The sequence below is a fragment of the Corvus brachyrhynchos genome, unplaced genomic scaffold, assembly GCF_000691975.1.
Source record: "Corvus brachyrhynchos isolate BGI_N302 unplaced genomic scaffold, ASM69197v1 scaffold175, whole genome shotgun sequence".
NCBI classification, from domain to species: domain Eukaryota; kingdom Metazoa; phylum Chordata; class Aves; order Passeriformes; family Corvidae; genus Corvus; species Corvus brachyrhynchos.
In genome coordinates, this window is record NW_008238448.1 from 1,878,432 (window position 1) to 1,892,497 (window position 14,066).

Genomic DNA, 14,066 nt, shown 5'->3' on the forward strand with positions numbered 1-14,066 from the left:
CACTCTTTCTGTCAGGGCAGGGAGACCCTAACTGCTCATCATGTGCAGCAAAGAGAGTTAAAGACAGCAGGGTTCTTCAAAGGAAATGTGTCATGGCTAGTCAGTGCAGTTGCATGATCATGTGAGCTTTTATGTATCAATAAGCACTGCAGTGTGGTGATATTAACAGCTGCATGTTCTTTCTGGTTCTGTTTCCTCTAGTGCCCAGCGAGGAGTTGTTATAAGGTGTCCGATTTGCATGGATGTTTACTCAGAGGTGAGGATCCACGCACTGTCATCCTTTCTGCTTTGTGGGAGGGGGAAGGGGCCAGAAGGGGAGCTGCTCAAGTCAGTTGGCTGATGTGGGATGCTGCGGGCAGCTGCTGGAAGCAGAGCCCTTGCTGTGAAGCTCCACAAGTCCCTTCTTGGTGGTGAAGGTACAGGAAGGAGCCTTGGCCAAGATGGCACTGGCAGATCTGTGGGTCCCTCGTTATTCTGATTGCAGGTGCTCTAAAGTCTCATTTGCCTGGTGCCAGCGGAGCAGCAAAGTCAGATTCTTTCCTCCCAATACATGTTGTGGTTTTCTTTCTTCCAGATCATGGAACATGGACGACAGCTTGTGGCAACCATGTGTGGCCATGTCTTCTGTAGTCGGTGCCTCCCTATTGCCCTGGAGACTGACGAGCTGTGCCCAACCTGCAGGGTGGACCTCACACTTTATTATCACCTGTATCATCCCATTTATTTATGAGTGCTTCCACTTCTCAGGACAGACTCAGATGGATCCTGGAGAATAGGCGATGTAGAGACTTGTTTCTCCATGTATATAGTTCTTCCTGTATATAGTTTCAAATTTGCTGAATTCAATTTTAAATACAGTTTTGATTGAGTTAAACATAGTCTGTCTGCTCCTCTATGCTGGACTCTGCTGACACACAGAGATGTTGTTTAACAGGTGGAAATAAGGCTCGTGGTCTGAGCAGTCAGAAGCTCGTTCTTTTCATCCCACTGTAGTCATTGGTTTGGGGGAAATGTGCTGAAGACATAAGCTCTGTAGTTCTTGTGGCCAACGTGTGTAGTCTGGGGGAAAAGAAACAGGCCCTGCTTGGGGTGTGAGTGGTTCAGGGTCTCAGGGCAGAGTCTGGTGGACACTTTGGTGAAAATGCTGTGATTTCATTGCTCAGAAGATGGAAAGAGGAGCGGGTTGTGCACACATCCAAAGAAAACAATTTTCTTTGAGAATAACTGGTACGTAAACAAACTGCAGCATGTAGTGTTGTAAGGTTGCATTCTAATTAGAATCTGGAGGTTTTTGAAGGAATGTGGTTTTGAATGTCTGAAGTTGGCTACTGACTTGGAGCTGTTACCAGTACAACAGTGTTGCAGCTCCAGTTCCTTCAACTGCAGCAAGATAATCCTAAGTGACATTGAAGGGAAATGCAATTGTCGAGAGACATAATAATTGGACATAAGAAAGGAAAGAAAGTTACTTCTGTTCTATAAAAGCAATAAAGAGGAAAGGGCGGATCTCAGGTAAACAACGCAACAGTAAATTCAGTGTGCCATGCAACAGAAAACTGAAAACTTTCTTTATTTCCAGCACTCTCTTGAAGCCAAATTTTTTATGTCTTTCCCTGTTTTAATGTTTTCCCTTTGGATTTCTGTAATTTTGTTCACCTTCCAGCAGTAGCATCTCAAAGGCCTCAACAGGACTCCAGTCACAGATATATGATTTTGCAATGATCAGTGATTGATAGATCAAAGGTTCTTAAAATGATGTTGCAGATAAGAAGGATAGACAAGTTTCACAGTTTTAGAGCTTATGTGGGGAGGTGATACCCATTTCTTTAGGAAGCTATAGAGTTAGATGGAAATCATAGATGTATGGGTTTAGAGGGCTTCCAAGAGGCCTTGCTCTGATTTTTGCAGGGGTGGAAATGAGATTGACCTCCATGTAGGTCCTTGAGTTATCCTTCTGGATGTAAGATTTACCTTTCTGTAATTATTGGGAAACCTCCCTAGGCTTCACAACCTTTCAAAGACAGTAAGCTGCAGCCTCATGATGGCACCAGCCAGCTCTCCCAGGACTCTCAGATGGGTCCTATCTACTCTGATGGACTTGTATGAGTCAGAGAACTGTGCCCAAGTGGGGAAAACAGGCTGTGGCTCTGGTAAGATGGGAAATGGCAGTCATGGAGGAAACGGGTAAGTTTAGTGACCTATGAAGCACACAAGGACTACTCTAAAATGTATCTTTTAACTTACTTTGGGAAAAAAAAAAAAGATAAAACCCCCATGCAGTAACTACCCTACTGATCAGGTGTTTTGGCCTGATATTCTCCAGATAGCTGGGGTACTTCTGGTGCAGGCATGTGCAGAGGGAAGGGTGAGCTGAATGGAGGATGGTTATTTGACATACTCCAGTTGTGGAACTCTCTCCCTCTAGGAATTTTGTTTCCCTCTCCTGCCATATGTTTGTAGAAAGGTTTTTAATCTGGTATGTCCTGGATTGTGGACCATTTCTGGGTGATCTGTGGCTGTTTGAATTGATAGAGGTAAGAGCTGTTTATGTGGTGTTTGGGGGTTTTTATTGTGACAGGCTGATCTCCAATTTGATTGTATTCAGTCTGTATAAAAATACACATTAAAAACAAGCATAAGCCGAAGAAAATCATGTAGGTGATTTTTAATTCTTTGTATGCAAAGAATCCTACTGTTTTGCAAAGAAAATACAAAAATGGTGGTCTGGGATAACATAACCAAATTCTTGTAGAACTCTGGGAGTGCCAATAAGTTTGCAAACTTATTTTAAGTGATTGTATTTATAACATGTATATTTCTTTGTGGTATTTGTATTTAGTCAGTGGAATTTCCCACAACAACTACCATTGATCCGGGTTTTAAACTAGGGTTTTAAAAAGAGGGGGTTTTAAATAAGGACAATGAAGTTATGCATAGTTAAAATAGATGATAGGGAAGGATCATGGGGGATGGAAGCCTCATGGTTTAGAGCTTAGGCCAAGAATTTTGACCCAACTACTATTCATTACAATCTTTGCTGCTGCTTTCTCAGAGGCCTCCAGTCTGGATCATTGTTGGCAACCAGAAGAATCAAAGTTCTGATTCACTATTGCAAATCCCAGGCACCCTCCTTCAACTGAGATCTGCAGTGGCTGACTTCCTAAAATTAACTTTATTAACTTTTATTCAATTTTATTCTGCAACTACGAAAAGGCTGCAGAGTTGCCAAGCTTCTGGTTATTATGGGTTTTGTCCAGCTAACATTACTTTTCAGCTTGAACTGTAGATTTCTGTCATAAATAGATACCCATTTTTATATCCATTTTGCAGTGTTACAGTTCCCGAGCTATAAGGCATATACACTGCCATGGTTCAATATAAACTTGGATGATGACCTGTTGGGCTGGTAATAACTCCTGGTCTATTTTATTGGCATTTCTTTCTTAAAATCACATCAGATATAGACTGTTGAGTTGCCTGAGAGGTCAGCAGTTATAGTAGGTGTGTGTAATTTTGCACACACTTAGCTGATTTTGTAGAATGAACTAATGTTTGGCACCCTTGAAGGTTGTTTTTATTCATCTGGCATGTTTCCATTCAAATACCCATTTAATGTGGTCACCAACTATAGAAATATTTAAACAAGTCTGTAAATGGACATGTTTTCTTTGTTGGGATGATCACTGACACACTGAATTCTTTTCATTAAGTAATTTGACCACAAGCATCTCTTTACTTTGGAAAAAGGAGGAAAAAAGCTCTAGCAAATAGACTTCCTTTCAGTTTTCATATTTGCAGTGTTTATATAGGGGGATATAATTAGAATTTCAGGATAAAGTGCACAAGGTATTGGAAGAAAATCAAGACTAAAATAAACATTGAATTCCTCTTTTTTTATGATTTGACCATTGCACACAAACATTTGGTTATAAATAGATACCTCATCCATGTTGGAGTAACATTTTACATTCAAAGTAGGATTCTGGAAAAGAAAATCCTTTTCAAAGTGATTTAAAGCAAAGATGCAATTTGAAACTTTTGGTTAGTTTATGAATCTTTACTACAATTGGATTACTTTTATATGCTCTGTAGTAAATAGCAAAAAGCCCTCTGAAATAAAACATGTTCCAGCTGAATAATCCTTACTGAGAGAACTTGCAACTGCAGTTGTTTTTAGCTCTTGATAAGTTTGCATTAGCAGGGTGTTGTGTACTATTGGTACACACAGTAGCTACTGTTACAAGAATAAACACCATGGTACACTGCCAACCTGACAGACATAAATCAGTTAATCAACTTGATGGTAGCACTTGCCTTACTTGAAAGAAGTGGGAGCACTCAAGTTCTGACGATAACAGTACCATTCTGTGTCTACCACCCTGATACAGAATTTGCTACTCTATGTGCAGATTGCTGGAAAATATAGTTTTACATTTTTCCTTGTGAATCTAATCTTGAAGAATGTTAGTGTCTCTCTGAAGGTCTGTTAACCACGAAAATGTAGGCACACACATGCACAAATTGCTAGGAATTAATAGTTATCTTAATCTACAGAGAAGAATCAGTGCAGTGCAGAAGGCAGTAAGATAAACTTTTTAGCTAGTGTTCTCAAGCTGTACTTTTGAACAGTAGTGCTTTCTGCCTGGATGATCAAGTCCACTAGATTCGTTCCTTATACAAAGCACAGCAGGTTCCTGTAAGTGCTGTCCGACTCTCCTAGTTGTATATATGCACCTTCCTTTTACTGAGAAAGAGTAGAAAATATCTTTATTTGGTAATTTGCTGGTTTGAACCAAGAAAATTAAAGCTGAATTTGACACCCATGAAACCAAATAGGAAGAACTTACTCAAAGCAGTAAATGCCAGCAGGTGCTAGTTTAATTCTAATCCATACTCCAGACCTTGCTGTGCTGTTACAGTATGAGGAGTGAGAAAATCAGTCAGGTTTTGAGATGCAGGAGGAATCTATAGAAATTTTTAGGAAAGATGCTTCTAGTGCACACTAATACAGTATTCCTTGGGGTTGCATACAATGTGTAGAGTTGCCCTACACCTAAGTGAGCATACCTAACTTTTTATTCATCAATGCTATTGATGTTGGGGAAATGAATAATAAACTCAATGAATTAGAAGTTCAGGACAACTAGGTTTGGCTTCAATGTCTGTTTGTTGTTTGAATCCAAAAATTGTAATCTTTTGGGAGCCAAGAACTAGACATTAGCATCTTCAGTGTCATTTATAGCAGAAACAAACCTGACCCATGGTCAGAGGCTTGAAACTAGATGATCTTTAAGGTCTCTTCCAACCTAAGCCATTCTATGATCCAATAGTTGTTTAAGTATTAAAACTAAAATGCTAAGAATAAAATATGCTTTCTGAAATGTGACAGGAACCAACTTTCATCCTTTTGTCCTAGTTCCATCTTCTGTCTGTCCATAAAATTGTTCATTAATTCTGTCACTAAGTCTGTTACCTGTGGATTCTGTAGAGCTCTCCAGGTCTGTTTTTAATTTAGCTTGGAATATTTTGATATAGTTCTGAAAACAAGTTTTTAAAACCATCAATAGATTTGTTGCAGTCTTTTTTAGATTTCCTGTCTCCTTTCATGATTTTCATTACAACAATTTCTGAAATTTCCTTACTTTGTCTTCTGCAGAGTCCCCTCGTTACTGATGGAGAAATCTAGTGATGTGCTCCCAGTCTAAGTCAGAACTGTTTTGTTTCTCTGCCTTAAGAACATCACAGTTCAGGAGAATTTTGGTATATTTCAACAGTTCAGGCATGTGTCGGATTGCATTTTAAAGCAAGCACAATACTTACTGTCTCCTCTCAAAAGATACCCCTGAAAACACATAGAAGTCTTCAAAGGTGTTAATTGTACTTACTGTTTTTGAATATACAGCTTCAAAAAGAATATAATATGAAATAAAATTGAATGCTACTACATTATTTTAGCAGAGTATAGAAGAATCAGTAGATATCAGTAGATAACCTTCAAACTGCTTCATTTCCTTTCATGCTGAGCACTCAAACCCATCTTAAATCTTTTGCATCCTCTTGTGTCTTACAGTGTATTCTGAAGACATGAAGTTCATGCACATCTTAGTTTCTCAAATCCTACCTAATGAAAACCACAAACAAAATCTGTAATGCTGAAAGGCACTAAAAGGCTCGCAAGCAGCTCTCTGTGTACTAATTATCATATCAATCATGTGCTTTATTTATTTACTACTAATGAGATCTTGTTTGTTTGTTTTGACTTAATACATACGAAAACTTTATTGCTATAAATTTCTAGTTTCACAGAGGTTTCACTGGGTCCTGATCTGTTTAACGTCTTCGTTAATGAACTGGATGATGTGGCACAGTGTGCCCTCAGCAAGTCTGCTGATGACCCCAAACTGAGAGTGCGGCTGACATGCCAGAGGGTCGTGCTGCCATCCAGAGGGACCACGACAGGCCGGAGCAATGGGCTGGCAAGGGCTCTATGCAGTTCAATGAAGGAAAGTGCAAAGCTCTGCACTCGCAGAGGAGCAAGCCCATGCACTACACACTGACAGCTGTGTGCCTGGGATGCAGCTTTGCAGAAAAGAGCCTGGGGGTCCCAGTGGACACCAGGTTGAACAGGAGCCAGCAGTATGACCTTGCTGCACAGGCAGTATCCCGGGCTGAGTTAGCAGGATTGTTACCAGCAGGTCAGGGGAGGTGATCCTTCCCCTCTACTCAACATTGGTAAGGACATACCTGGATTGCTGGGTCTAGTCCTGGGCTCCCACACACGAGAGATACAAAGCTACTGGAGAGGAGTCCAGCAAAGGACCACTGAGTGTTTAAAGGACAAGACCATCTCTCCTAGGAGGAAAGGCTGAGAGAATCAGGATTGTTTAGCCTGGAAGATGAGAAGGCTTGGGGGAATTTAACTGATGTGGAAAAATACCTGAAAGGAAGGTGTAAAACAGATGGAGCCAGGTACATGCTGACAGTGTCCAGTGACAAGACAAGAGGCAATGGACTCAAACAGGAGATTCCACCTGAACATGAAGAAATACTTTTTCACTGTGAGGGTGACTGAGTACTGTCTCGGGTTGCCTGGAGAGGTTGAGGAGTCTTCATCTTTAGAACTATTCAAAAGCTACCTGGACACAGTCCTGGGCAACCAGCTGTAGATGACCCTGCTTGAGCAGGGAGGTTGAACCAGGTGACCAACAGAGGTCCCTTCCACCCTCAACTATTCTTTCAGAGTTTGCAGTTTAGTATAAAGTTGAACAGAGGAGCTGGGTCAGCAATATCAAAACTAAATGAAAACACTTCCTCAGAGCACCTGTAGTAGGTTTTCCTGCCTACTACTTCCCCTTGGCATCTCAGAATATACTAGGAATTGTCTGTACGTCAAATCAAGATTGAAATTAAATAAGGAATTCCATTAGACACAGCCATTTTCCCCTTGAGAATAGCAATTTAAATTCATTTATATAAGCAGTTCTAGGTCAATTTATCAGCAACCAGTACCAGAGGATGCATGTCATTACACAACTATAGTTGAGCTTAGGCAAACAAAGATACAGCACCTGAAACCAAATGAAACTGAGGGAAAACCAGGACCAAGAGTGATTTATTTATTTGCAGCTAATTTACTCCATCTTTGCTAGAATTTATGTAGAGGTTCAGGTTCATTATGAAAAAATTTAGAACAACCTGAAGGACAAGGTTAAAGTAGTGCTTGATCATTTCTTTCTGGAAAGGCATTGTCATAATTTATAATTTATAATTTATAATTTGTATAGGAAGTCTGGGCAGCATACCTTACTTGCCCTCTCCTTCCCCTCTCGGTATTGGCAATGAGCCCAAGGCACAGGGAAAAACAAAGTTACAAAAACTGTGTGACAGTCTAAGCTGATACCTTAGGCTGTTGTAAATAATTTTCTTCTGGTTCTGCATCTCCCAGTGTATTTCTCGCTGTAAGGACCATAATTCATGAGCAGGAACAATTGAATCCATGCTGCACCATATTATTTGCAGCTTTTGTCATAAAGACAAATCTGAGAACTTTTCAGGTTGATTTATGGCTCCTCCTTATATATTAAAATTCTAACGCAACCCAAGAAGTCCTAGCCTGCAGTTTTGGCTCATGAAAGAGAAAACTTGACTGAAGTCCATAATTTTTTCAGGTAATACACAAAACTCCTGGCTGCATGATTCAATACAGTTCCTGTTAGAATTATGGTCAAGAACATGTCTTCATGCAAATCTCTTCTGTTAATGTTACCTTTTTCTTTTGTTGAAATTACAGCAGAAATTGTGAGGTTAAGTTTGGTTTCAGCTCACATACTGGTGGTTTTTGATTTTAAAAGTTTTTTACTAGTTATCTTCTGTCTGACATATGTGACTCTTTTCTTGTTTTATTTTATTTAGTTATGGAGAGTAATCTGGTGATTACATTTTTGGGTTTTGGGTATTTTTCTTTTTTTTAGGAATCTGTCATCTGCCTCTAATGTTGTTGAACAGAAGGTTTTCATGCACCTCTTGCCCATGAAAAAGACAGTGCACTGTTGATCCTAAATGTTGCTGAGTATATATTTTTTTGCCATTTGAGTAATATTTCTTTGGTAAATTCCACGAAGGCTGAATGTCTTGCTTGTGCCTCAGTTTTGGTCTCTTCCCTCTGACTGCTAAATGCATGTGCATTTAGCCCATGGAGAAGTTAATGATTTAGGTGACAAAGTACTAATGATGTATAGTACAGCGTTCCTGTGTTCAAGCATTTGCCTTCCTCAGGAAAGGAGACAGCATCAGGCACTGGCTGCACAGTGTAAAACTGGACATGGAGAGCTGTAGCATGATCTGAAAAACACATGCTGTAAAGCCATAGGAGTTGTATTGGACTGTCTATTATAAGAACAGTAGGACCTTACAAAAATCACATGGAAAAAACTGAGGCAAAGTAGACTGACTCCCTAAAGAACAGGGTAATATTAAATTGGGGGATTATCATTCTGATCCCCTGTGCAAAATACCTTTGGTATCAAAATTGATAATGTGGAGAGCTAGAAGTCTTTTAAAAATACATATGCAGAGGGGAATGTGAAATTTTTACAGGGTTTTGAAAGGTAAATTGTTGGTTTTTTACAGGGGAAGATAACTTCTTTCCACTGTAATGAAATGCAGTAAACTTCAACACAAATACCATTCATAGTTTTTAAAGAAGAATCAAGGAGGTGTGGAAAAAACTTATTGGAAAAAAAACCCAAATTAATTTGGAAGACTTCATGCAGAAAAAGCATTTGGAAGCTTTTGAACTAGGATCCAAAGCACAGGGCGTATCTGTATAGAAGGTAATTAGATACTACAGTGTCTGACACGCTGGATGACTTTCTTACCCTTTCAAGAAGGTTTACTAAGAGACAGCTGGAGTACAAGAGTGATTTAGCTGATTGAATGGCTCTATTTTATTGATACCTTATAGTTTTGTTATTAGCATGGGAGTCATAGAGATTGTTACCTGCCATGTGACGGAGATAATATTTACTTAATAAATACTACCTTTAAATGCACCACAGAATTGCATAGCCCCAGAGAAAAAGTAGTGACATTGAAAGTCTCGTAGATAATTTGGACTTGGATTCCTTCCTTCTGTTCCATTTTGTAATAAATGTCCATGAGGTATACATGCTATATTAGCAGCTCAAATGCAGACTACGATCCTGCTTGCCATTAACTACAAATCAAGTGTTTTTTACAGAAGTTATGGTGTGATTTAGTGACTTGGGATAGTGTGGGATTTGTGGTCAACTTTCTTAGCCTCAGTGAGGGTGAAATACCTAGAAAAGAGGAAGGATGGATTTATAGTTTAAGTCTGAAATTGGAAAACACTAGATCTGTTCCTGGTTTGATGACAGATTATTTGATTTGTGGAAAAGTAATTTTCTGTTCCTTAATTTCTGCTTATGTAAATGGGAGTGTAACGAAAAGTATTGACCAATTCTGCTGAACAGAGGACTTGATTTATTAACATTCATAATGTGCTTTAAGACAAGGAGGAAGTCAATATTAAAAAAGTGGTCTTGAAAGAACTTACTCATTTAATACCTTCCTCAAAGAAAAGTTACTTGGAAGTAGAATACCCTGAAAGCATATATTCTATTGGTCTGTTTATGTCCAATTCATAGGTATGTGTAAAAACCAAGATAAATTTTAAAGTTCTTTCTGTGTGACTTCTGTCATATCTATGGTATTCTATCACCTACCATATTTACCAATATCTGTTAGCCTAAAATATCTGCCACTTGTACCTTTACAGCTCTTTTTTTTCCAATATTGCCTGTCCAGTCAATGCCAGGGAGTATTCCAGAAACTGTTTCTGTTCTGTTGGTTTTCCCCCTTGGGGATGATTATAGCAACAAAGAGCATATAAAAACCTGGACTTCATCCTGCTGCAGAAGTTTGGAACACTGAGACTGCTGGGCACAGCCTATCCCATGTGAAGCAAAAGTAAGTAGTGTTGTCAGAGAGGAACAGGTCCCATGCACACAAGGAATGTTCATTTCACTAGAGAAAACTGTAAGTATTCCTCTCTTAGAACTGGGTTTCCTATTGTTTATACATGTTTTTAGTTATTACCAGTTACATGTATGGCTCATGACATTGGTTCTTTAATGGAGTATACACTGCAAATACACTCTGCACTGTACTGTTGTGGATTCTTGAAACATCACTACTGTCCTGAGCAGTGCATTGAACGTGTTCCTCTGTGTGTAGTTAAACTGCAGTGTGCCAGATGTCACTCTGTCACACTTGCCATCCCAGAAGCAGCAGCTGTCCTCACCACCTCTACCCTCCCTGCAGCAGAATTAGCAAGCCCCTCTCTCACAGCAGTTCTTCACTCTCTGCCACCTTATCACCAGAATTCAGTTTTGCGTGCAGTCAGATGTGCCGTTATCACTTATGGTGCAGAATACGGAAATAGAATATATACCTGGGGCTTCATTCCCTGGGAAATTATAGGTAATTCAGAACCTAATGGTCAGCTGCAAGTATTTTCAGCTGCAAATACTTTCGACTCTTCCTCTGCTCTCAACAGGGTGTCTCTTAACAAGTTTAGGGTCCTGATTTGCATAGAAGGGTCTCAATCTGAGCTCAATATACCCATGAGACTAGAAGTCTGAGATGAGAGTCATGACTGATAGTGTGGCTTCTTTGGCAAAGACACATAAAGATAATTATGGAGGAATGAAGAAGAGTAAAAAAAAGCAGGCAGGATCACTATGCTTGCATAAAATGAACACCTTCTCAGGCAAAATTCACCTTCCTATGTGTTTTGACTTTTTTATACACAAGGATAGCAGCATTGCTGTTCAAAATACTGTCTTCCTCTGTGTTTCTGCTTTGCTGCTGCTAATTTGCAGCTAAAAACCTCACTATCATGTTATGCTTAACCAAGTATCTTCCCAGTATCTTTGAAAAATTTTTCTTGGACACTTGTTCTAGTCAATCATCTGAGTGCTTTATGCACAGCTGCTGGACTTCTTTTGTTATTTAAGTCTTGCTGAACATCAGGTCAACCCACCTGATGGCATCAGCATTTTGCAAGACTTTCATATTGCTTCACTAAACACAAGGCATGAAAGTGCTTTTTACTGTCATATGGCCAACAACTTCTCCATCTCCATCTTGTATATAGTATCTTGATGCATACCCACACATCTTCATCCACCTTTTACTCATCAAGAGATCTGGTTCTTTGACAGCTCACTCACAGAAGTAATCCTTCTACTGCCATGGGTATGAGAAATTGCCTTGTTAAGAAGACTCCACTAGTGATGATAAACTGTCGCCAAAACAAATGAATTCATAAGTGAGTGGATGTTCAGTCCCACTAATGGGTGTGGAAGTGTAATATGTGATCTTTCAGTGACTGGTTAACTGGTTTTTTTGGGCTGATGTTCCAAAACAAATTGTAAAGGCAGCAGAAGTTAACCAAGAGCAGACAATCTTAATTCGACTAGGCACCATGTCTGACCAGCACACTAGTATTAACATACAAGAGAGCCAAACAGGCTGCTGAGGAAGTCTTAAATACTTAGTGCAGTCTGGAGAGATTAAATGATCTTACTGCCATTTGTGAGTGAACATGCTTTAAAGGAATAGTGTGTGCTTTAAAGTTGCTGTGTACATTAAGTACCATTATGCAGCATTGCATTAAAGGAATTGATTTTATGACATGTCTCTTTGGCATGAAAGGGAAAGTGTCAGGTTGCCCTAGACCTTAATTCAGAGTGATGTTCAAATGTTGTTTTTGGCACTTGTCCTGGACTTGGTTGTGGCGTAATTTGTGGATGCTTTTTTCTACAAGTTGGAATGGCACATGCAGATGCTGTTACCAGAAAGAAATACTTGTGGTTGTCACAAATAGGATGTCTCCCCTTTTGCCCATTGAATCTTGACAGTGATTTCACTATGCATGGTCTGTTACACCACATCACACATCCAAGTGAAAAAAAAATTATCAATCAGTCAAGAACTGGCAATCAGCTCTATATTTCAGCAAGGATCTAATACAAGCCAGATGCTCTTCTGTCTTTCCCAAACAGCATTGTGTCATTGCCTTCACTGCTCGGCTATCCACTTCTCATGTGAATGGAAGGAACCAGGTTTGGTCCTCAGTGCAGTTTTTATATCTGAGTCCTCTAAGCGGGCTTGCAAGTTATCTGAGTACAGGTACAAGCACCTTGCAGATTCATCGCATTGTAGCTTCTACAGTTGTTTTTTCTCTGTGTCTGAAAAGTTCTGGGCTGATGCTGTGGACAGAAAGCTCAGCATTGGGATCATATGGTCATGAAAAATGAAAAAAAGAGGAGAAGGAGCATTGGAGGAGGCCTTCTGCTCAAATGTGAGCAGGAAGTGGTAAAACCACTCTGAGGAACGGTGTAATTTTTGAAGGCTTACTGGCACAATTTGTATCTTGTGCAAAAAATGGCCAGCTTTGGGCAGTGTTACTTGAATTATCCGTGAAGTGTTCTGAGGGTGGAAAATGCTCTGCACAGAACCACCAGCTCAAATCTGAAGCTTTAAGTCGTGATTGGCATCCAACTGCTTCCTGAAGGGTTTAGCTTTGTGTTACAGCACAAACCAGAGAAAACCTTTGTTTTCTGCTTCTAAGCAACAGCCAGACCCTTGTAGGAACAGCAGATGAGCTTTAGCCTTGACATAGGCACAAATCAAACCAATGCTGCAACCCAGTCCAAGTGGTTGACCCCATCTGTCTCTAATCAGAGAGATCTTGGAGCAGCTCTGACCCTACACTGGTGACAGGCTGCTATTGAAGTGTCCTTTGTAAGTCCCAAAGCCGTAGTTCATAGAAACCGAAGAAAACTAAGGGCTGTATTTTAACATGTTAACGGTGAGTACAGATGCAGTCATTGCTGTCCGTAGTGGTGCAAGCACGTTACATGCTGTGCGGTTAGTGTTTAAACTTGTCACTTTTTCTTCTGGACAAGGGCTGGGCACCTGATTATCATACACACCAACACCGAGAGCTATTAATAGGAGTGTTTGAGCCAGAAAAAATCATATACACCTTGTAAGCCTTTCAAAAAGCTTTGGTTTTGGGGAGGTTTGGTTGGTAAAAGAAGGCCAAATCTTAACGCTCCTGGCTTTAGATGGGAGCTTTGCAGAGAGAAGGGTGTAACCATCTTCCTTCAGGAAGTTCAAGATACAAAAGCTCATGATAACAAAGCCCACCCTGCTTAGTGTCCCCAGACTGCGGTTTGTGCCTCGCTGTCCGCAGTAGCTGGGGCTGGGGGTTTTGGGGAGGTTTGGTTGGTAAAAGAAGGCCAAATCTTAACGCTCCTGGCTTTAGATGGGAGCTTTGCAGAGAGAAGGGTGTAACCATCTTCCTTCAGGAAGTTCAAGATACAAAAGCTCATGATAACAAAGCCCACCCTGCTTAGTGTCCCCAGACTGCGGTTTGTGCCTCGCTGTCCGCAGTAGCTGGGGCTGGGGGCCGCTCTCTCTCGCCCCAGGTGTCCCACGCACGCCAGGTGCCCCTCGCAGGGGGAGGCGGGCGGGCC

At 40.4% G+C, this 14,066-nt stretch overlaps 1 long non-coding RNA gene across 1 annotated transcript; it reads left to right on the forward strand.

Annotated features, from left to right (window-relative positions):
* Window positions 1-6: 6 nt before the first annotated feature.
* On the forward strand, window positions 7-874 carry LOC108447286. The gene is made up of 2 exons (XR_001862757.1): window positions 7-256; window positions 575-874. It is a non-coding gene; the product is annotated as an uncharacterized LOC108447286 (long non-coding RNA).
* Window positions 875-14,066: the final 13,192 nt, after the last annotated feature.